Raw genomic sequence first — 24,883 nt, forward strand, 5'->3', positions numbered from 1 at the left:
TTCGGTTCGGGTCTAGTTTGCGCTATATAAAACTCTGCAAAAAAAACAAAAAAAAGATGCGGTCTGTGCCGACTGTCCTTGATGCAGTCTGTGCCGCCTATCCTCGATCGGGTCTGTGCAGCCTGTCCTTGATGAGGTCTATGCAGCCTGTCCTCGATGCGGTCTGTGATGCCTATCCTCGATGCGGTCTGTGCAGCCTGTCCTTGATGAGGTCAGTGCCGCCTATCCTCGACGCTGTCTGTGTTGCCTGTCCTTGATGCGGTCTGTGCAGCCGGTCCTTGATGCAGTCTGTTCCCCCTGTCCTCGACGCTGTCTGTGTTGCCTGTCCTTGATGCGGTCTGTGCTGCCTATCCTCGATGCGGTCTGTGCAGCCTGTCCTTGATGCGGTCTGTGCTGCCTATCCTCGATGCGGTCTGTGCAGCCGGTCCTTGATGCGGTCTGTGCAGCCTGTCCTCATTGCGGTCTGTGCTGCCCATCCTCAATGCGGTCTGTGCAGCCTGTCCTTGATGAGGTCTGTGCCGCCTATCCTCGATGCGGTCTGTGCAGCCTGTCCTTGATGAGGTCTGTGCAGCCTGTCCTCGATGCGGTCTGTGCTGCCTATACTCGATGCGGTCTGTGCCGCCTGTCCTTGATGAGGTCTGCGCAGCCTGCCCTCGATGCGGTCTGTGCTGCCTATACTCGATGCGGTCTGTGCCGCCTGTCCTTGAAGCGGTCTGTGCATCCTGTCCTCGATGCGGTCTGTGCAGCCTGTCCTCGATGAGGTCAGTGCCGCCTATGCTCGACGCTGTCTGTGTTGCCTGTCCCTGATGCGGTCTGTGCCCCCTGTCCTCGACGCTGTCTGTGTTGCCTGTCCTTGATGCGGTCTGTGCCCCTGTCCTTGATGCGGTCTGTGTCGCCTGTCCAAATACGGTTTGTGTCGCCTGTCCGAATACGGTCTGTGCCGCCTGTCCTTAAAACTTACTGAGCCACATGTCTTTACTGCAGAGTCTGTGCTGCTTGTTGTTAATGAGGTTGCTGCCTCCTGTCCCTAACAATGCCCATAGCCACTAGAATTGTGCGATTGCGGTGACATTAATTGCATAACTATAGATCTGCCGCTTTGACACGTAATCCATCATCTGTTGCATAAACTGCAAATTTTAACAAAAAAAATGCTTACCTGCTAACTCAAAAAACAATCTCACCGGGTGAGGAAGTGCGGGCCGGGGTGTTTTCACACCCCTTAATGGACGTCAGAGTTCAAAGCCTCGGAAAACGACCTGGAAAACCACTATTTACTGTGGCTTTCAGCTCGTTTTCCTTGCCACTGTGTGATATCAGCTCCTCACTGAGAAACCGTGTGATGGGAGCCGATACCGAGCGTCACATGATGGCACCGTGTGAGTTGGCATGTATGAAAATGTTCTAGCTTAAATGATTCAAAGGTTACTAAGCCACAGCAGTTACTGTGCAGTGAAAGGCCCTTTGCAGAGGGTGACAGTCACCTGCCTCTTGTTTAATGTTATATTTGGGTGTTACACTGGTATTAATGGGGTGCTACCAATCATCAGACAGTGTTAACAAGTGCAAAAATGACACTTAGGCAGTGACACCTGTATTTAATACACTGAATACATCGCCTATCCTTAATACAGAGGGCATGTTATGTACTTAACATAAAACTGTCAGTGCCATCTGTCCTTGATACAAACTATACCTTGTCCTTAGCATACAGTCTGTGTCGCTAGACTGTAATACACCGACTGTCGCTTGTCTTTAATACAGTCTGTTCCAAGCCTCCTTAGCATACTGTCTGTGCCTCCTGTCTTTAACACAGAGACTGCCACCTGCCCTTAATACAGGATGTGCCATATCTGTGCCCGTCTTGGTTCTTGTGCCTTGTTTTGTGTCCCTCTATTGGGTTTCCTGTTCTTATTTGTGCCTCATTTTGTGCCGTATTTGTGGCGTATTTGAGTCTTATTGTACCTTATTTGCACCTTATCTGTCCCGTATTGTACATTATTTGTGCCTGCTAAATACACTTGTGCCCCCCACCCTGCCGGTCCCTGCCCCCGCCTCCCAGCAGTACTTCCCTCCCCCTTCCTTATTTAATGGCGTGCCGCTGATGCACTGCTGGTGCGCCAAAGGCAAGCCCCTCCGCGAACCGACCGTAACCAGCGGCAGGAGCCCTGGATCTCCGAAAAGGCACCGCTACAACCATGCTGCCCTCCTCACACTCAACCCAGTGAGGAACAACAACTGCCAGCTGTCCACACTGAACACCACCCACAGCCAGTTCTGCTGCCGCTATTGCTGCCAGACTTTTGCCTCCGAACATGCCCCCGCAGACACCGCCCCCCATGTCGAGCGCCAACACCTCCAGAACCCTAAACTGCATCCTCCTCAACGTATGCTCAGTGCACAAACATTGCAAAAAACACAGTTGATGGACAGAATGTAGAACAATGTCATACATTCACCCCAGTACAAAGATCTGGGCCTAAATCCATCGTTTTTTTGCACTCCACACCACCCTGGGTTAGACACTGGCAGATCTCTGTACTGGGGTGAATGTATGACAATGTTCTGCATTCTGTCCATCACCTGTTGTTTTTGCCTTTGTCGCCCCGAGTGGGATGGGTATGCTCAGACGTGAGTCCCATGCTCTCCACACCACTGGAGTCAAGCTATCCAGGCTGATGACGGCTGATAGCCAGAAACCGGTCCTTGGATGCTTGATTCCGGTCCAGGAAAGACATGGCTTGGCAGTTCGGGCTGGACTGTTCCCATGAGGTACAGGGTCAAGGCTGATTTGCATATGGCCATGTCTGACCTGGGGTGGTGTGGAGTGCACAAAAACGATGGATTTAGGCCCAGATCTCTGTACTGGGGTGAATGTATGACAATGTTCTGCATTCTGTCCATCACCCGTTGTTTTTGCCTTTGTCGCCCCGAGTGGGATGGGTATGCTCAGACGTGAGTCCCATGCTCTCCACACCACTGGAGTCAAGCTACCAGGCTGATGACGGCTGATAGTCAGAAACCGGTCCTTGGATGCATGATTCCGGTCCAGGAAAGACATGGCTTAGCAGTTCGGGCTGGACTGTTCCCGTGAGGCACAGGGTCAAGGCTGATTTGCATTTGGCCATGTCTGACCTGTGGTGGTGTGGAGTGCAAAAAAAGATGGATTTAGGCCCAGATCTCTGTACTGGGGTGAATGTATGACAATGTTCTGCATTCTGTCCATCACCTGTTGTTTTTGCCTTTGTCTCCCCGAGTGGGATGGGTATGCTCAGACGTGAGTCCCATGCTCTCCACACCACTGGAGTCAAGCTATCCAGGCTGATGACAGCTGATAGCCAGAAACCGGTCCTTGGATGCTTGATTCCAGTCCAGGAAAGACATGGCTTGGCAGTTCGGGCTGGACTGTTCCCATGAGGCACAGGGTCAAGGCTGATTTGCATATGGCCATGTCTGACCTGGGGTGGTGTGGAGTGCAAAAAAACGATGGATTTAGGCCCAGATCTCTGTACTGGGGTGAATGTATCACAATGTTCTGCATTCTGTCCATCACCCGTTGTTTTTGCCTTTGTCGCCCCGAGTGGGATGGGTATGCTCAGACGTGAGTTCCATGCTCTCCACACCACTGGAGTCAAGCTATCCTGGCTGAAGACGGATGATAACCAGAAACCGGTCCTAGGATGCTTGATTCCGGTCCAGGAAAGACATGGCTTGGCAGTTCGGGCTGGACTGTTCCCATGAGGCACAGGGTCAAGGCTGATTTGCATATGGCCATGTCTGAACTGGGGTGGTGTGGAGTGCAAAAAAAACCGATGGATTTAGGCCCAGATCTCTGTACTGGGGTGAATGTATGACATTGTTCTGCATTCTGTCCATCAACTGTTATTTTGCACAATCATGCCATAGAGATCTGGGACCTCTTCGACACCCTCTCACCAACATCGCCACTGCCACCCCTGATGGATACAAGATCCAGAGGAAGGACCGCCCCAACCACCCAATAGAAGGACTTGCCATCGCACACAAGACCTCCCTCCAACTCTCCACCTCCACCACGAGCAACTACTTTTCCACGCCATGGTCCCCCAGTCTAGAAAGACCAGATCCGGAGACCAGATCTGGAGGCCGCTCCTTCTGCGGCCAAAGCCAGGAACGACCTTCCGCTCCACCTCAGACAGATAACATCGCTCCCCATCTTCGCAAGAAACCTCAAAACCTGGCTCTTTAACAGACCCCCTCCTTGATGGACTGGATCCTGTGACCCCTCGACCCTCCAGCGCCTTGAGACCCTTACGGGCGAGTAGTCGCGCTTAACAAACACCAGATTGATTGATTGATTGACTGAACACCTCCACTTCCAGTTCCAGACCAGCCATAGAACCGCACTTCACCGCACACTCGTCTACAGACCCCCCGGCCCGCCCTCCTTTCACCACTGCCATTGCCGACCTCATCGCACCCCATGCCATTGCCTCCATGGACTACATAATCATCAGAGACTTACATTTCCACCTCAACAACCCCAAAGACCCCAACTCCACCACCCTCCAAGACAACCTCACCAACATCGGACTGAAACAGCTCGTCACCACGCTTACCCACAAGGCAGGACACACCCTTGACCCCATCTTCGCAGTACAGCCACACCACGCAACCTCCATGAACGGACCTCCACTGCGTACACTTCCATATTAACAAACCCACGCCGCCCAAACCTGCACCACGACCTCCACGTAGGAACTGGAGTAAAGTCACTGGGGAGCAACTCAACTCCACCCTCAACCACGATGCCCCTACCACCTCGACCGACGCCAACCTCGCAGCCAAAGAACTCCACAGATGTATCTCCAACTGCGCAGACAAGCTCGCACCCCTATGCTGCCCCGACAGACAGCTCACCAGAAAGGCCACCTGGTTCACCGCTAACCTCCAAGAATCCAGACGCACCTGCAGATGCCTCGACAAGATCTGGAGAAACAGCAAAACACTTGAAGACTGCACCGCCTACAAGAACTCTATGACAGAACACCACCAACACATGAGATCAACCAAAGAAGCCTTCATGCAAAACAAAATCCTCGTCAACTCAAGCAACTTCAAGGAACTTTTGAACATCATCCAGGAATTCACCAAGCCCGCCAACAAATGCAAGGACATCACCCCTTCCCAGGACCTCTGCAACAAGCTTGGATCCTACTTACATCTGAAAATCAAGAGCCTCTACGACAACTTCAATGACCAGACACCTTACTCCGAAATCACTTCCCTCCCCAGCAACGTCAGCCAACCCACCATCTCCTCCTGGACCATGGTCACAGTCAAAGACACCAATTCGACCATAAAGGCATCCAGTCAGTGGGCTCCCATGGATGCCTGCCCACTGCACATCTTCCACAGAGCAGCCACCGCCGTCAGCTCAGAACTACGACGCACCATCAACACCAGCTTCAAGACCGGCATCTTCCCCGATGACTGGAAATGCACAGAAGTCGGATCCCTGCACCAGAAGCCCTCAGCTGATCCCACGGACCTCAAGAGCTACCAGCCCATCTCCCTCCTCCCATTCGTAGCCAAAGTCATGAGAAGACCGTAAATGCACAACTGACAAAATTCATTGAAGAAAACTCTATCCTCGACCCCTCCCAATCAGGATTCTGCAGCAACCATAGCACCGAGACGGCCCTACCCCCACCACAAACGACATCCACACCCTCCTCGACTAAGGACACACCGCAGCCCTGATCCTACTCGAACTCTCGGCAGCTTTCGACACCATCTCCCACCACACACTCACCGCCAGAGTCCACAACGCCGGCATGCAGGGACCGGCCCTTGAATGGATCTGCTCATTCTTCACCGGCAGAACCCAAAGAATCAGACTACCTCCCTTCCTCTCCGAACCCACGCAAATCAACTGCAGTGTACACCAAGGATCATCGCTCAGCCCCACGCTCTTCAAAATCTACATGGCCCCCCCTCGCTGCCACGTGTTGGCAGGAGCAACTGGAATGAATAATAAACCAGCCACAACATATGAAATTGTTCTGCTTATTATAATTTATTGCACTGAGTGATGTGTACAAAGAAAAATTGTTTATTTTTGCTAGGACATTGCAGCATATCAAAGCAGCTTTGCCCGCTTGATAGAGGGATTTTCTTATTTCCTCTGTTGCCTTAATTAGAGCTGTCTCCGTAGTATGTCCGGAGTGGAAGCCAAACTGAGTTTCATCCAGATGGTTATTGTTGAGTATACATTTAACTAGCTGAGAGTTCATTTCCTTCTTGATAAGCTTGGCAGGCAAGGGGGGATTCGACATGGGGCGGTAACTATTTGGCTAGGCAGGATCAAGAGATAGTTTTTTAGAAGAGGAAGAACTGATGCTTTTTTCCAGCTAACAGGAAAAATAGCAGTGTGAAACGTGGTTGAAGATCCTGGTCAGAGGGGGTGTTAATGTCTCTGCGATGGAAGTAGCTATCTTTGGTGGACGTGGGTCCTCTAGAGATCCTGAGCTTGCCGATTTGATCAGTTTGTTGACTGTTTTTTGTTAAAGAGGGAGAAAAGGATCCTAAACTGGGCTCGATCGAGATGAAGTTGTAGGTAGTACTATTGTTGGAAAGCAGACTACAGGGATTAGAAAAGGTACCCTAAATATTGGATACTTTTTGAGGGAAGAAGGTGTCTATGGAATCACAGAAAGATTGATTGGCACTCATGTAGGATCTGGTTGGCTCTGTGGTGAGCTTGGCCACTGTCAAAAAGAGCTCCCTAGAAGAGTTAGTGGCTGCTTCAATTTTTTGGGAGAAGTTGAGGCTGCCTGTGCCTCCTGTCTTTAATGCACGGACTGTCGCCTGTCCTTAATACTGCCTATTCCAAGTGTCCTTAAGATACTGTCTGTGTCTCTTGTCTTTGATAGACGGAATGGATGGGTTTCCGTTGGCAGAGCGTCGATTGGCTCCACCAACCGTAATCCCTGAACCAGTAGTTCATCCTTCAAACTGTTAGTATCCCAGCGTAATGGTGATGAGACTACCATCATCATTAGGTTGTGAGCTTTATTCATCCCTTGGCCTCCTTTGAACCAGAGGATTGCCTCCTCTTCCTTCACTTATTCGGCTCCCCGCTGGGTGGTACGTGTTCTGACCCCGAGGTTCTGAAACTCGTCTCTGACTCATTTCGGATCCCCACATTCCTCCGCCTCATAATTTACACTGGATGCTCCGCGATTCACGGCACTGCCTACACTTGATTCATTCATCCCTTTTGCTGGACAACAAAATTGTTTTTTTCCCTTTCTGCTGGGCCTATAAAGCCGCTACGCATGACCATTCCTTTGCGATTTTCAGCACTACTTTGGAATTAGTGTCCTCTGTCCTGATGATGACCTGAAATTGATCAGGTCAAAATGCCGTTGACTACCCAGCATAGAACCTTGGCGCTGTTTTGGTCAATCTGTTAATCCCAAATCAAAAATGCCGACACTGTATATATTTGCATTGCATTATTGACCACATTATCAATTGTTCTTATCCTTCACCGTTCACGCTGTGTTCTTCACCCCTGTGGCACTTCATCGTTCACTGTCACTAGCACGTTCAGTGCACACTTAAGTGGTATGGTCACTGTTTATTAAATTGTATTGCTGCTACAACTACCTACAAATAATATCTTTTCACCTTACCTATTTCATTGTGGTCTCCCTTCTTTCCGCTCCTTGTGATGCATACTATTTGAATTGCCTTGTTCAAATGTTTTCCAGTTGAGACATTGTTGTTTTTATACAAACTTCACTCGGTCTCACCTGGGTGTATGGGTTTACTCCTGTAATTTTTTCTTGGGCAGCAAGGTTCTCCCAATCTATTTAGGATTAGGAGAAAATTGATGGGTTTCCGTTGGCGGAGCGTCGATTGGCTCCACCATAGTAATCCCTGAACCAGTAGTCCACCCTTCAAAATGACTGGTATCTCACCGTAATGATGATGAGACTACCATCATCATTAGGTTGTGAGCCATGGCAGAAATGCGCAGGGAAGATGTTAAATGGCCAATTGTGCAGGGAAAAAGCTCCTGCGTAGTGTGGCCAGATCTTAAAAACCAAAAACGGGGGCATTCCTCAAACATAGAAGTAGGACCTCCAACCTCAACCCACCCAAACCCTGTGCGACTCTCTAAACTCATATATTATTGAAAAGATTAAAACCATAAAAAACAATATTCCAACCCCGGCCTCTCCTCTTCCTCCTTCCCTTCCCCCCAGGAACCCCAACACCTTGTCGCAGTTTCCTCCAATTTCTCTGCAGGAATTTTCCTCTCTTCTTTTTAAAGTCAGCCCAGGCTCCCCCAACGATTGCTGTCCCCCTCTGATCCTGAGAGAAGCTTTCCTTGCCTGTCCGGGCCCCCCACTGGCATTACTCAATCACTCTCTTGCTACTGGGGAGGTCCCTCGCTCCTTCAAACAAGCAGCTGTTTTACCTATTTTAAAAAAAAACAATGCGGACCCCACAATTCTAAGCAACTATCGTCCCATTTCCCTCCTTCCCTACTTAGGCAAGATTCTGGAGACCTATGTCACCCGCTGCCTAAGCTCCTTTATAGAGAAATCCTCCTTCCTGGACCCCCAACAAGCCGGCTTTAGACCCCTCCATTCCACTGAGGCGGTCATAGTAGCAGTTATGGACGCCCTCAGGAAAGGTGCCGATAAAAACATCCATCAGGCCCTTGTCCTTTTAGATCTCTCGGCTGCCTTCGACACGGTCGATCACGTCATCTTGATCGACCGTGTCCACAATGCTGGCATTCAGGGGGTGGTCCTTAACTGGCTCAGATCTTTTCTTGACCAGCGCTCACAAGCTGTTCACTTGTCTACCTTCTCTGCACCTCTCACATCCCTTTCCTGTGGTGTCCCCCAAGGTTCTGCACTATCCCCTCTCTTATTTAATTTATATCTGGAACCCTTACTAGCGTCCCTTCGCAACTCCCCTATCACAATTTTCAATTATGCAGATGATCTTCAGTTAATTTTTTCCATTGATTCTTCTCCTTCCACCCGTCTTAATTTTCAGTCCACTATGCTGACTATTGCAGAGTGGATGTATCACAGCCAATTAAAATTGAACCCCACAAAAACTGAACTTGTTCTTGTGGGGGGTCCCACTAACCCCTGGAATTTCACCTTCTGGCCAATCTCCCTGGGGACGGCACCTACCCCTGTGAGAACAGTGAAGAGTCTGGGGGGGGGTTATTTCTGAAGACCTTTCGATGAGACCTCAAATCAACTCGGTCATTTCATCCTGTTTTTTCCATCTTAGGCGGATACGCAAAATCAGTTGGTTTCTCACCAGGGAGGCCTTAATTCAAGTCATCATTGCTCTCATCACCTCCAGGCTCGACTACGGCAACACGCTGTATGCGGGTATTCCCGCTTGCCACCTCCATCGGCTGCAGCTGGTGCAGAATCAGGCTGCCCGCCTGATTTTTCGCCAGCCTAAACACCAGCATGTCACTCCCCTCCTTCGTAGTCTTCACTGGCTCCCGGTCTCTAAGCGCTGCACCTTCAAGCTGGCATGCTCAGTTTTCAAGGCCCTCTATGAGGCAGCCCCAGCCTTTATCTCATCCGCCTTGACACGTCACATCCCCCCCAGAGCTCTTCGCTCTGCATCCCTCAACCTCCTGGTGGTCCCCAAATTCAAACGTAAAAAGCACGGCGGCTTAAGTTTTTCTGTTTTGGCCCCCTCCACTTGGAACTCCCTGCCATCTACACTTCGCTTATGTCCCAGCTATGACTGCTTTCGCAGCTCATTAAAAACCTGGCTCTTTCAGTCAGCCTACGAATAACCCCCCACCCTTGATCACTGTACTTGTCGAGAGCGCCATGAAACCGTTGGTGAAAGTGCGCGGTATAAATAATTTTAACGTAACGTAACGTAACGACTACAATTGTGGATCAACGGAAGGGTACAGATTGTCTTTACTGGTAGAGCTCACTAACATAGAAAACAGAGAGGCACCAAAAAGGAAATTAAATCCCATATTTTGCATACATTATTATCTACATTAGCTGCATTGTTTTCAGATAAGCCATGTTCACTAACTCTGCATTGGAACACAGTCAACACTTTCTAAAAACTAAAGGCTAACTTTAGTGAAAGTTGCCTGGGCAGATGCAGATCAACAGAGACTGTTCTGGGAAATCCGGGATGCCTGGTCACCCTGTCCAATGCATTTGGGGCATTTCCTTTTTGTTCAGAGACAACAAAATCATGCTTTGGGAATTTGTTTTCTCAGAGCAAAAAGGTTTTCCAACTGGGCTCTTAAACATGGTGCCCTCGTAGAAAATTGGCAAAACATTCAATGCTCCTTCACAGCACAGTGATCTCTGCCAAGCAGGCAGGCGGCCATCTCTATATATAGTTGAGGGTTTTTCTCATGGATGGCAACATTTCTTCTGCCTCCATGGTGCCACAGGACAATCAACCAGGGTCTAAGTAAGGTCCTAACACTAACAACCATACAGACCTGTCTACTTTGCAGTTAATTATCACATTTTCCCTACTTCTCTAAAAGATATCCCTCCATTCTCCATTAAGTACCAAGTGTACCTAACTCCAACCTGTTCATTCACCACTTCCCTAGTAATGACGAGATTCTAAAAGTCTTCCACATCTTCAGTCTACCCTTGCCTCATTATTCAACAAGCTCTCTTAATCCTGCTTAAGAATCAAGGGCCTTTGGCTCAGCTCTACAAGGTTTGTTTTCACTCCCATGGGTAACACAAGTAAACTTATCTAAATGCACCAGTGCTGAAATTGAAAAAGCAGTTATTATAGCTCTGCAGAAATGCACCCAATACATAACTGTGGTAGTGTCAATGCTTTTGGGTTACAAACAGGGAGCAGTGGTAATCCAAACGATCAATCATTAATGATGTATACACCCAAGATCACTAGAAACTGAATATGTATTTCAACATATTTATTTAACAATAGTTATTTGAAAATGCTGGGAACAAATGCACATAATATTGGCAACATCACAGAGGAGAAAAAGCAGCTAAGCTTTTCAATAACAGTGAAAACATGGAACGCTTGTAACATCACAATGTATAGCCCTTAACACCCTCTCTGTGATATCTCTCAGCAATATGCTAATTTTAGCAGATGAATAAATAACAGGCCTGAGTTTCGTAGGTGGTACGCATACCTGGACAACAGGGTTTGCTGTCTGTTTGGATTAACTTGTCTGCTATTTGGAGCACAAGGCCAAGAGCTAAGAGATTGCATCTGTGCAAGAACACACTCCTGGCACCAGTTCTTGAAGGCAGAATGAATGCTTCGCACAGCCTTTGAGATTCTTGCTTGAAGCATCTTTAGTTGGGATGAAATCCGGTGCTGTGCTCATCTGGATCTTTGATCTGCGTCTGTGACCTGGGTAAAGTTTCTCTCCTAAATAAATAGTCAAGTAGTAGTCCTTATATATTATAAGTTATCTAAGACAGACTTTTCAATGTCACCTTAGGACTGCTTTGACATAATCATAGACATCAGTGGATTTACTAATAAGCTAAAATAGACTATGTTGTTTGGGTTATGGTTGTTATTTTACCTTCAAAAAGGTACCTGTCCCAGACTGATGTTGCACAGGGTTTTTCTATGTCTACATCTAAATGACCTGGAACTTTCAAAGTTCTTGGAAAGATAAGCACAGACGGCATCTGCGTCAAAGGCAGACATGTTAATGATTGTGCAGAAATACAGAAAATGGAGCGGCGGCCTACTTAAAATGGAGTCAAGCCTTGTAGTCTTTACGTCGTATTAGCATGCAGTATCTGGGGCAAAGGTAAACAAGCTGGACAGGCTAACTAAAATGAATACTGCAGATAAAATGGAACCTGTCCTGTATGTTTTTAAGAACCTAAAACTAAAAGAAAGAAGCACAAAAGCAAGTGATTAAAATACATAAAATAATAGAATTATGAAGGTAAACAATTGTAAGATTTATGACATTCCTGGAATAGTTTCTAACCAAAATAGTCACTAAATTATCGCGGAATGTGCTTTTGATTGATCTTGCTTATCAGACATTGTCATTATACATTTACAGAATAAAAGAACATGCCATAAACGGGCATTGGATGAAATAGCAATTCATCACTCGATACATGTTCAATAACACATGTGTTCGAACTAAAATGGAAAAGGGGTCTCTGCACTGGTAGACATGATCCTAACACCACCATCACTTGAAAAGAAAGATACATTTTAAAAATAACTATTATGTGTAACATCATATGCAAGGGTTTTATGGAAAATGAAAAAAGAGACCTAGACAAATGGTTTCATTTTCTGATTATTGCGGCTGGCTGCAAAAAGAAAAACATATAGATAAAGAAAACAAAAAAGTGTAAGCAGTCCCATTAAAAACTCTATTTAAAGACAAATAGGTACAGTTACTTTGATGCATAGGGATACAATCCGTTGACCTTTGTTACTTTCTGCTGATGATGTGGATGTGAGTTCTTCACTGAATTGGAAGGATAAACATTGTTTAGACTTTGGTGTCTGAACAAGGTCTGAGATGGCTTGTGAAAATAACACCACAACAGCTGCTGGATTAGTGCCAATAATCTGTGATTTTTTTTTGTGCCAAGGCACACTTTCAAAATAATCTTTTTCGTGGGAGAAAAAAATGGTACCTCAACATTTGCATTTGTTTTGGCATAGTGAACATGTCGGCATAATAAGACATGAATCATTGATTTATGTATTCTGAAAACATAAGGCTTTACTTTACAATTCACATGAAGTCTAATTAAAAATACCATTCTGAATAAAGTTAAGTTGAAAATACCATTATGAATAGTTTCATTCAATTACTATCAGTAATGTTTTCTTTTTAATGCTTGCAGCCTCGGACAGTAAGACAATCAGCAAAAAGAGCAGTGTAACTGAGTCTGTAAGTGATAATGGTGATTAATCAGATTTCTCTGAAGTTTCTCTGTTTTCTGCGTGTAGCAAAAAGCAGATGTGCTTGACGCATCAGCAACATTGAATAAGAAAACGTTCTCTGAAATGTCTATGTTTATTTATGTGCAAGGCCTTGCAGTGTACCTATTGTGTATAATGTGTATAATTATACATTTCAAGGATCTAATGGTTTTGTGAAGTCGATAATAACCACAATTATTAAAACAGTATATTTCTTTTTAATTTAGAACCTGAAAACACGAAGCTTACTTTTCAAATGTAGCATCAACAGACACATCATTCAGTTGTACAGTGTCAACTTCCATGGACCTGAAAAGGAATCAGGAATAATTACATAATTTATTAAAACTTTCAACACATATGCCAATTACATTGTCTCAGTGGGTCCCATAAGTTAATAAGGCACCCGTTCCCAAACTATGCCCTCGGGCACAGGATAGACTGTAATGTTGGCATCATAGAGATCTTGTCGAGCTCTGTTGGATGAGAGATGCAATTAAAGTTCTCGAATCACGGTTTGTGAGCAGTTCTTTCAGGGACGTAATGTCCATTCTGTAGCTGTAGAACAACAGTCAGCGTTGTCAGCCACATGATGAAAAAGAAACACTATTGTAGTTATCCAAGCATAGAAGCAAGGTGGTATCAGTTACCTGTAACGAAACCAATGGTGTGGAGGAAATCAATGGTGTAGAGTGACTGTGGATTGTGATGAAAAGAATTCAGATTCAATTTCATAAAGCGTTGTTTCTCAAAAAAGCATAATCAATGTCAATGTTGACTCATGCTGAGGTTTATGGAAACCAGAGCAGTAGCTGAGAGGATAGAATTGCTGAAATTGCACAGTAGGTTCCTCTATGAAATATGGAACTTAGTGTAAAGCTGGAGACACAGTAGGCTGTGTAGTCCCTGGATTGGGACTCGGGATATCAGCAGCACTGTACTCTTTCTGGGGTTGTTCCTCCAGAGTATGGAGAGACTGAGAGGTTGTACTCTGAAGACACTTTCGTTTCAAAAGGGGGTCTGTAGAATAGAATTGGACACATGTTATTTTCAGTTGTGAATGAGGGAGACCTTCTTGTTGTTCTTTGATATCAGGTAGTGTAAGCAGGATTGCAGCACATGTGCCTTCTAACCCAAGAACTGGATCGAGTGGTCTGTAAATTGGCTTAAATAGTTATTTCTCAAGAATCTTTTCTCGAACTTTGATGAGACACCCGTCAGCAGCTACAGAAACCTCACATTTACAGGTGGCAGAGTTGCAATGTGTCACATTGGATAGTTTAGTTCTGATGTCTTGAATATTTATCATCAGCTTTTGTTGAGATTCTGGGTCAGACACCTTTGCTTCTGCCACCTTTCCATGGAGATCCAGAACAGATATGTACTCCAGAGAGCATATAGTGTGAAGTGCAACCACCTTATACTCCTAAACGGAACAAAAGGGAGTGGTGATGGACGGAGCATCTGAACCAATCAAACACTCACACCCAGTCAACAGATCTGGGTTTAATCCCAGATCCCAGTTCTTTAGCCCACTCTGCCACCCCAGTTCAGACATGGCCATATGCAAATCAGTCTGACCCTGTGCCTCATGGGAACAGTCCAGCCCGAACTACCAAGCCATGCCTTCCCTGGACTAGACTCAAGCTTCCTAGGACCGGTTTCTGGCATTACAGCCGTCTTCAGCCAGGCTTGCTTGAATCCAGTGGCAAAGTGAGCAAGGGACTCACGTCTGAGCATACCCTGCCAACTTATGACGAACAAAGCGGTACAAAAGGGGGTGGTGATGGACGGAGCATCTGAACCAATTAAACACTCACACCCAGTCAACAGATCTGGGTTTAATCCATCACCGTTCTTTAGCCCACTCTGCCACCCCAGTTCAGCCATGGCCATATGCAAATCAGTCTGACCCTGTGCCTCATGGGAACAGTCCAGCCCGAACTTCCAAGCCATGCCTTCCCTGGACCAGACTCAAGCTTCCTAGGACCGGTTTCTGGCATTACAGCCGTCTTCAGCCAGGCTTGCTTGAATCCAGTCGCAAAGTGAGCAAGGGACTCACATCTGAGCATACCCTGCCAACTTATGGCGAACAAAGCGGTACAAAAGGGGGTGGTGATGGACGGAGCATCTGAACCAATCAAACACTCACACCCAGTCAACAGATCTGGGTTTAATACATCACCGTTCTTTAGTCCACTCTGCCACCCCAGTTCAGACATGGCCATATGCAAATAAGTATGACCCTATGCCTCATGGGAACAGTCCAGCCCGAACTGCCAAGCCATGCCTTCCCTGGACCAGACTCAAACTTCCTAGGACCGGTTTCTGGCATTACAGCCGTCTTCAGCCAGGCTTGCTTGAATCCAGTGGCAAAGTGAGCAAGGGACTCACGTCTGAGCATACCCTGCCAACTTATGGCGAACAAAGCGGTACAAAAGGGGGTGGTGATGGACGGAGCATCTGAACCAATCAAACACTCACACCCAGTCAACAGATCTGGGTTTAATCCATCACCGTTCTTTAGCCCACTCTGCCACCCCAGTTCAGACATGGCCATATGCAAATAAGTATGACCCTGTGTCTCATGGGAACAGTCCAGCCCGAACTGCCAAGCCAGAAAACGTGGGATAAACAAATCATTACAGAGGTATCACTTGCTCAACCTATTATAGCAAGTAAACTCTTGAAGTATGAAATTCTCAGCAGGGATTTTATATATGTATATATATATTACCTATTGGCGGTCGCCAGTAGGTAGTTATAGTTAGGACCAAGTTTCCAGAGGAAGAGCATTTTTTGTTTTGCTTATAACCTTGGCGTTGTTTGATGAATCTTCATGAAATGTTCAAAACTAATTCTTTGTTCATATCAGCTCCTATGTTAAAACTTTGGGGGTGATTGGTCAAGGGGGGGTCGAGATAAAAGGGGGGGTCCCAAAACGTGTTTTCTCTATGTTAATTTCCATAGGAAACTTTAGAAAAGGCTACAGGTCGAACGGGTGAACGGAATTACCCCAAATTTGGCAGGGAGAAGGATCTTGGTGTAAATCCATTCAGTAGTTTTGGAGAAATATAAAAATTTACAGATATTGATATTTGGGAATTCTGCTATCTGATTGGCTGAGGCGTTACAAGCACAAGCTTGCTGATTATTGGTTTGTGGCGGCTGCGAGGGGTTGCAACTAGGAAGTGTTGGCCGCCATTTTGTGATTCCGTTGAAGTGAGTAAGGGGAAAAAAGGGCACAAAAGTAGGAAAGGAGTGGAGGAGGACTGTAACCTCTGTGGGGGAGTGGGAAGCAAAGTAGTCACTCCAACCAGTCTGAAAGTGCGGTGTTGCTCATAGTGACATGGTGCTGAGATGGGATCACTGACTAAATATCGAGGGACAAAATATAGACTACCCAAAATATAGATTCCAAAATATCGACAGACAAAATATCAAATTCCTATCTCCAAACAGGTAAGTACCAAAATATCGACCCCAAAATATCGTTTATATACATATATACATTATAAAAATATCGAATTTCTTAAAATTAATGTAAAATTAAAAAAAAAAAAAGCTAAAATATACTTAAAAATACTTAAATTACCTTAAAATTATTAAATAACTAATTTAACTTATATAAAAAAAATACAATCATATCTGTTAAAACATATATATATATTAACATAATATTAATAACAAATATACAATATTATTACCGTAGGATAGCGGAGGTGTAAAAATTACTATTCCCACTCCTGGAAGTGCAACAGTAGGGAAAGCGTTGGATAGCGTAGGGGTAAAAATTACTATTCCCACTCCAAAGAGTGCAACAGTAGGGAAAGCGTTGGATAGCGTAGGAGTAAAAATTACTATTCCCACTCCAGAGAGTGCAACAGTAGGGAAAGCGTTGGTTAGCGCAGGGGTAAAAATTACTATTCCCACTCCAGAGAGTGCAACAGTAGGGAAAGCGTTGGATAGCGCAGGGGTAAAAATTACTATTCCCACTCCAGAGAGTGCAACAGTAGGGAAAACGTTGGATAGCTTAGGGGTTAAAATTACTATTTCTACTCCACACAGTGCAACAGTGGGGAAAGCGTTGGATAGCGTAGGAGTGAAAATTACTATTCCCACTCCAGATAGTGCAACAGTAGGGAAAGCGTTGGATAGCGTAGGGGTAAAAATTACTATTCCTATTCCAGAGAGTGCAACAGTAGGGAAAGCGTTGGATAGCGTAGGGGTAAAAATTACTATTCCTACTCCAGAGAGTGCAACAGTAGGGAAAATGTTGGATAGAGTAGGGGTAAAAATTACTATTCCCACTCCAGAGAGTGCAACAGTAGGAAAAGCGTTGGATAGCGTAGGGGTAACTCCAGAGAGGGTAACAGTAGGGAAAGCGTTGGATAGCGTATCGGTAAAAATTACTATTCCCACTCCAGAGAGTGCAACAGTAGGGAAAGCGTTGGATAGCGTAGGGGTAAAATTTACTATTCCCACTCCAGAGAGTGCAACAGTAGGGAAAGCGTTGGATTGCGTAGGGGTAAAAATTACTATTCCCACTCCAGAGAGTGCAACAGTAGGGAAAGCGTTGGATAGCGTAGGGGTAAAAATTACTATTCCCACTCCAGAGAGTGCAACAGTAGGGAAAGCGTTGGATAGCGTAGGGGTAAAAATTACTATTCCCACTCCAGAGAGTGCAACAGTAGGGAAAGCGTTGGATAGCGTAGGGGTAAAATTTACTATTCCTACTCCAGAGAGTGCAACAGTAGGGAAAGCGTTGGATAGCATAGGGGTAAATTTTACAATTCCCACTCTACTGAAAATAAATTAATATAATTCACATAATCATCAATTAATCAATTAATACAAATTAATTATCAATTAAGAATTAATTAATTACCAATTAAAAATTAATTAACAATGTATTCAAAATAAATACAAATTAATTAATTAACATATTTAATTAATTATAATTAAATTACTTCCCACCCTATTCCCCTATAATCCCACAACCCGCTACAGAAAATAAATTAATTTAATTCACATAATTATCAATTAATCAATTAATAAAAAATATTTATCAATTAGGAATTAATTAATTACCAATTAAAAATTAATTAACAATTTATTCTAAATAAATACCAATTAATTAATTAACATATTTAATTAATTATAATTAAATTACTTCCCACCCTATTCCCCTATAAACCCACAACCCGCTACAGAATTAAATTACACAATAATTAAATAACATAAAATTAAGTACTTAAAATATATTAAAAATTCGATATTTTTAATAAACTATATTATGTACTTCGATATTTTGACTGTCAATATTTTTAAAATCGATATTACATTACTTACCTTCAAAACGATATTTTTGATGTCTATATTCTGTCCATTCGATATGTTTTCCATTCTATATTTTGGACTCGATATTTTGGTTTGTCTATATTTTGGATTCGATATTTTGACCATTTACCGCTGAGATGGTATGCTGCTACACTCGGGTATGAAACCGAGAGCCTAAACCGTGAGCTCATTGCTGTAAAGTGATGTGCTCTGGTCTTTGTAGCATAAGTGTGCAAGTAGTGTTAGTAGGCGTTTATACCATACCGGGAGTCGGAAGGGAACTATTGACCGCTATCAGGCTTTTATACTATACTGGAAGCAGGAAGCAAAGTACTCACGCCTAACGGTGTGAAAACTTGGGGCTCAAACTGAGGTGATTGCTGTAAAGGGATGGGCTCTGGGTGCTGTAGTATACGTGTACAAGTAGTGTTAGTAGGCGTTTATACCATACAGGGAGTGGGAAGCGAACTACTGACTGCTACCGTGAGTTTACACTATACCGGAAGCGGGAAGCGAAGTACTCACGCCTACCGGTGTCAAGACTCGGGGATGAAACCGAGCTGATTGCTGTAAACTGATGGGCTCTGGGCGCTGTAGGATACTATCAGCTGTAGTATAACTGTATAAGTAGTGTTAGTATGCGTTTATAGTACATAGGGAGCGGGTAGCGAACTACTTTCTCCTACTGGTCTGAAGACTCGGGGATTAAACCGTGAGCCTAAATTGTGAGCTCATTGCTGTAAAGTGATGTGCTCTGTGCGCTGTAGTATATCTGTGGAAGTAGTGTTAGTTTGCGTATATATAATACAGGGAGTGGGAAGGGAACTACTCACCCCTACTGGTCTCAAGACTCCTGAATGAAACCACGAGCTCATTGCTGTAAAGTCATGTGCTCTGTGTAGTATTCCAATGAAAGTCATAGTAGAATGTTAGTATGTAATTCTACTAGAATGTAAGCATGTAATGTTAGAATGTAGGGCTGTCATGAGGGGAACCTTGGGGAGTTTGTACACGGTGCTGGAGAAGACGGTTGCCTTGCTGTCTGCTCCTGTTGGTGGGTGTTTAAGGTGTCTTGTTTTCCTGCAATAAATCTACTTATCGGATCCACTGCTTTCTGCCTCTTCATTACATAAATTTTGCGACGAGCGGGAGAAGGTAAAAAGAAGGCCTCACTCACCAATATTTCAAAGTTGCTTGTGTTGAGCTGAAGACCCGTTTTCCTTGTGTAGCTGTTTCTACTCATCCCAGGGTCGTTGGCTCATTGAACTTTGTCATCCGACCTCCGGTAGGATTTATATTTTTAGATTTTGCGCTTCCTCTGCCTCTTCACTACACTCTGGTCGCTGTACTCCATGTGTGTAAGTAGTGTTAATATGCGTTTATACTAACCAATGCATCATGGTCCTCGGGAGCGCAACCTCCCAGGCGCAGCTCATACAATGTCCCGGGGTGTGCATCCGCAGGACATTTATGTTTGCTATTAGAGGGCGGGTGAATGGTTCCACCCTGTGATAGCAAATCCTTGTTTGACTAGTTGAAGCGAGAGAAGGAAAACCTTGTATCGCTTTAATAGAGCGGATCCAGATGGTAAAAATGGAGAGAAAAAAAAATAAAGCAGGGTCTCACCCATTCATTTAAATGAGGCCTCTGGTGGGTAATGTTCCGTGGCCAATCCTATTATTATATTGCGGGGTCTCTGTAGGACTGGGGATCTTAATGTCACATGTAAATTAGGCGCAGGAGGGCACAGAGACGTTTTGCCGCCTAGGGGATCGCCACCTTCCCGGGTATTGTTTATTAATTGTCCCGGGGCTTCATGGCCAACTGAAGTCCGGAGATCGCCACCCTCCGGGCCTTTACTTAAATGTGCAGGGTGGGACTTGGCAGTCCCTGAAGCCTCGGTGGTCCTAGGCAGTGCCTTATTGGTTCTGTAATCACACGGGCAGTACTCATGGTGTTATCAAGTGATACACTCATAGAACCCTTGTAGTTGTAGAATTACCCAGCCTTCATTTGTGTAATAGTCTGTTGGTTTATATTTGATAGGTGCACCGCAAAATTACAAATGTTTTCCCTCATGACCTCCTATAAACAGTAGATTTCACAATAAACTACAGACAAGTGTGGTCAGAAAAAGAAGACCTATATACTCACTTATTTATTCGAAAAAATAATAACCTTTATTAAAACAACAAAAATAAATGCAAGTTTATTAGAACAAACAACAGTATAACATGAAATACGTGGGTGGGACTCCTCCGGAAGCAGCGTGCAAAACCTGCAAGACAAAAATGAAACATAAGTATGTGTGCCATGTGGAAGAGGAAAAGAAAGGGAGTCCGAATGAAAGGAAGATAGTGAGAATGAGAGGGAGCGGGAGTGGGTGGAAGGGAGGAGGGGGTAAAGTCAAAAGAACAGAGGGAGGAGGAGACAGAGTGTCGGCCTACTGTACCCAGCCCTCATTGTTTACCTCCTGTCACCTGTTTGTCTAGGACGCTGGGGTCCGCGAGAAAGAGTGTGGTCCAGCAAGTCCTTAAAATGAAACATATGAATGAGGCCAGAGATTACATTATTAGCTACGGGAACATCGCTTGCCTGTACCTGTGCATCCAGGGTGCTGCACCCCAGCACCTTCCCCCGCACTGTCCCCTTGAAGGCATTTGTACCTCTCTATTTAATCACCCAAGCCCTCAAGGGTATTTTGGGTCGCTCACTTTTTGTTGATCATTCTTGCGCAGACGCTAGTCTGTTGTGAGCTGCTTTAACCAGTGGTTGTCTGAAGAGTCCTCCATTAGTCAATGTCTGAGGCAGAAACTCTAGTATATTCAGATGAATATATTCTAAAGATTGCATCTGGTCCTTCCCTATTAGGAAACAAAGGTCCAGTTACCAACTTACCATATGAATCAGACCTTAACCAATTAGAAAGATTAAAAAAGAAACTTGTACGCACTGAATTGCATGCAAAATTTCTGACAGATTGTTTAAACGCCAATATCATTCAGGCAGGTCTCCAGATACGTAATATCCCAATCATCTTTGTTGATGACGAAGAATTTAAAATTGGATTTAGCTTTTCCGCCAACAGGTGCTCACGCACCTGGATGGTGTTGAGTATAGAGACATCACTCCGGCAAATTCAAATTCTCACAAAAGAGATTGAATCCCTAGAGAAGAAAATTACTGGTGATAACACGATCAGTAACAGTAAGTTTCTCCTAGACAAAATCCAACAAACGATTAAAGAATTCGAGGAGTTTAACTCACATAAGAAAACAGAAAAGCTCCAAAACGACATTAGGAAATACAATAAAGAAAGAACCTATCCTTATCTAAGAAAAGATTTCTATACTTCCCAAGGTCCCAATCCAACACCATCTAAACGGGCTACTTTTTCTGACACTGGCTCTGAATCTGGCAGTGATAGATCAGTTAATTCTAACTATCGCCAGCACGAGCAACAACCTTCAACATCTCATCAGCCTTTTTTAGCCCAGGACCAACGGGGCTCCAGACCACCAGGGAGACCTCAACAACCGAAGCGAGGATGGTTCCGCAAACAATACACCCCGGGGTTCCGTCAGACCCGGAACAGATATTACGAGTGGTAAATGATGATTTGACCATACCCATTTTCAATCTCTCAACTCATAACCTGTCTGAACAAGAGGTGGCAGTTCTCTCAAATGGTCTTAGTTTTGTACCCACCTTTAAAAACGACCTGTTTCAAACTAAACTTGAACTGTACGTTTTTTTCCGCACAGTTCGGTCCAAAAAATTTTTTGCTAATAATACTTCAGATCCTAAAACCGGTTTTACTGGACTTAGAAATCCGTCCACATTTTATCCCTCTAATACGATGGTGAATAAAGATATAATCACCTTTGAAAATGCTACACTCATTGAGATTGAAAACCTGTTCAAGAACTCATGTAAATTTAAAATTAATCTACCAAGAGAACAAAAAACAGCCCTCCAGAATCTTCAGAAATTACCACATGCCCTGCCTAAACCAGCAGATAAGGATGGAGGGATAGTTTTATGGGAAAAATCTAAATACAATGATGAAATGATGCGACAATTATCTGTCCCCACCCACTACAAGATATTGACATGCAATCCCACTAAGAGGCTCATGATAGAAATTACAACTCTGAGCAAATTAGGTCTAGAAGGAGGTTGGTTAAATGATAAAGAGGCTTCTTTCTTGATAAATAAAACACCTACAGTGCCTGCGATCTACATGCTCCCAAAGGTGCATAAGGATCTGAACAACCCACCAGGCCGCCCCATTGTTTCGGGCTTCAACTCAATCTTAAAGCCCCTCGCCCAATATGCAGATCATTTTATTAGACCTTTCGCTATTGAGCGTACTTCATATATCAGAGATACAACAGCAGTAATAAACGAGGTGGAGAAATTCCAGTTTGATCCAACAACTAATATACTTGTTTCTATGGATATAGAAAGCTTGTATACTAACATCCCCCAGCTAGAGGTACTTGACATATTGAGTGCTCTCTAGGAATCTTGACCAAGACCCCATTTGGTGCCCACTCCATTCATTCTAGAATGTGTGAGAATCCCTCTCTGTGAAAACTTTTTTCTGTATCAAAACTCCTTCTACCTACAACAGAAAGGAGTAGCTATGGGGGCTATCTTTGCCCCAGACATAGCGAATATCTATGTCGCACACTTTGAAGATGAACACATTTGGCATACTTCCAATCCTTTCTCTATCAACATTCTGAAGTGGCTACGTTACATAGATGACGTTTTTATGGTCTGGAATGGTACTCTGGATCAACTTAACAAATTCCATCTATGGCTAAATTCCAGAAACATCAATCTACAGTTCACACTTGAACATAATACTGAAGAAATGCCATTTCTAGACATTACCATCAAAGTTGAAATGAATCATCAGCTCTATACCACTCTGTTCACTAAGAAAACAGCTAGAAACACCCTGCTGCGTTACACAAGCCATCATCCTCAGGCATTGAAAGATGGGTTGCCATTTGGGCAATTTCTTCGTCTTCGACGAAATTGCACCTTTAAAGATGACTATTTCTGTGAAGCAAAAAAACTAAAGGAGAAATTGCAAACTCGTGGCTATCCCTCCAGACTCCTGCGAAAATCAATGAAAAGGGCCTGGTATAATAATCGTGAGGCTTTGCTGACTGTGAAGGACCGACAGAACAAAACAAATATTGTTTGTGTGTCTACTTTTGGCACACATTCTAATGCAATCAAAAGAATTGTATCTAGACAATGGAATCTACTCCACTCCATCCCAGAATTTGTGCAGAAACCTCTTTTTGCGTTAAAAAGAGGAACCAACTTACAGGATAGATTGATTCATGCCTATGATAACACCTCTCTTGATAATACCGTCGACAACATGAGACAACTAGCTCCACTAGTTGGTCACCATAAATTTAACAACTGTGTGGCTTGTGCTACTACCAAGATGGTTAAAACTTGTGAAATCAATGGCATTCATTTTACAGTTAAGAACTTCTCTAACTGTAACACCACGAATGTGGTGTATTGTATCCAATGCCCGTGTTTGTTACATTACTTAGGTAAAACCATTCAACCTATTAAAAAACGAATCCTCCAACACCAGTCGCGGATTCGCTGTAAGAAAGACAATGCACCACTAGTCGAACATTATGTACAAATGGGCCACAAGGAAACTGATATGTTGTGGTGGGTCTTAGAAGTCATCAGACCCCATAAAAGACAAAACAACATTGACAGGGTCCTATCATTAAGAGAAGGTAAACTTATTTGCCTTACTGACACTGTCAAGCGTGGCTTAAATTCTGCAACCGAGTGGCATGCTTTGGCATACCTCCCCTGATCATCTTTCACCTAATGAACTCTCTATAGACAGTGAAAATGGGTGTTAAAACTGTGACCTGTCATGATTATATATTATGTGATGTACCGCAGTTTTTTTTGTCATTGTCATTACCCTCATAATTTGTTGATTGCGGATGCTTTACGAACACATGGATGGCAAAATTATTTTCAGGACACTCCCATTGTACATTTTCGTATTCCTTACATTGTTCGTATGTAAGTGATTTACTAGATATAATGAGGGCCATATATGCATTGTTCCTTATGCCCCTTACTTATCTCAATTGTTGTTTCAAATACAATCTATTTCATAAACAGTATTTTCTAACAGCGAAATTCACTACTGCTTTGACTTTTGAAAATCCTGCCACATCGATTTGACATTATTCCTATAACATCCAGATTTAGCTATTCGATGATATTTGCGCTAATTGTTTGATAATCTTGCGCAATTAATAGATGACTTCATATTAGTAATTATACATTTGGTCATTTGTTTCTCTCCACTGTATACAACCACTTGACCCTTTCAATATGGCGTCCATACTCGCAGTCCTATTTCGCGCTCTACACGGCGCTTTAAATATGGGCGGCGTAGCAGTGATCCCTTTCCGTATCCTGCTTGCTGTGTGTCGCTTTCATTTCGGATCACTTGGATATACTGGGTAAGCCGTACACGTTAGGTAGCTCC

The sequence above is a fragment of the Lissotriton helveticus genome, chromosome 5_1, assembly GCF_964261635.1.
Source record: "Lissotriton helveticus chromosome 5_1, aLisHel1.1, whole genome shotgun sequence".
NCBI lineage: Eukaryota > Metazoa > Chordata > Amphibia > Caudata > Salamandridae > Lissotriton > Lissotriton helveticus.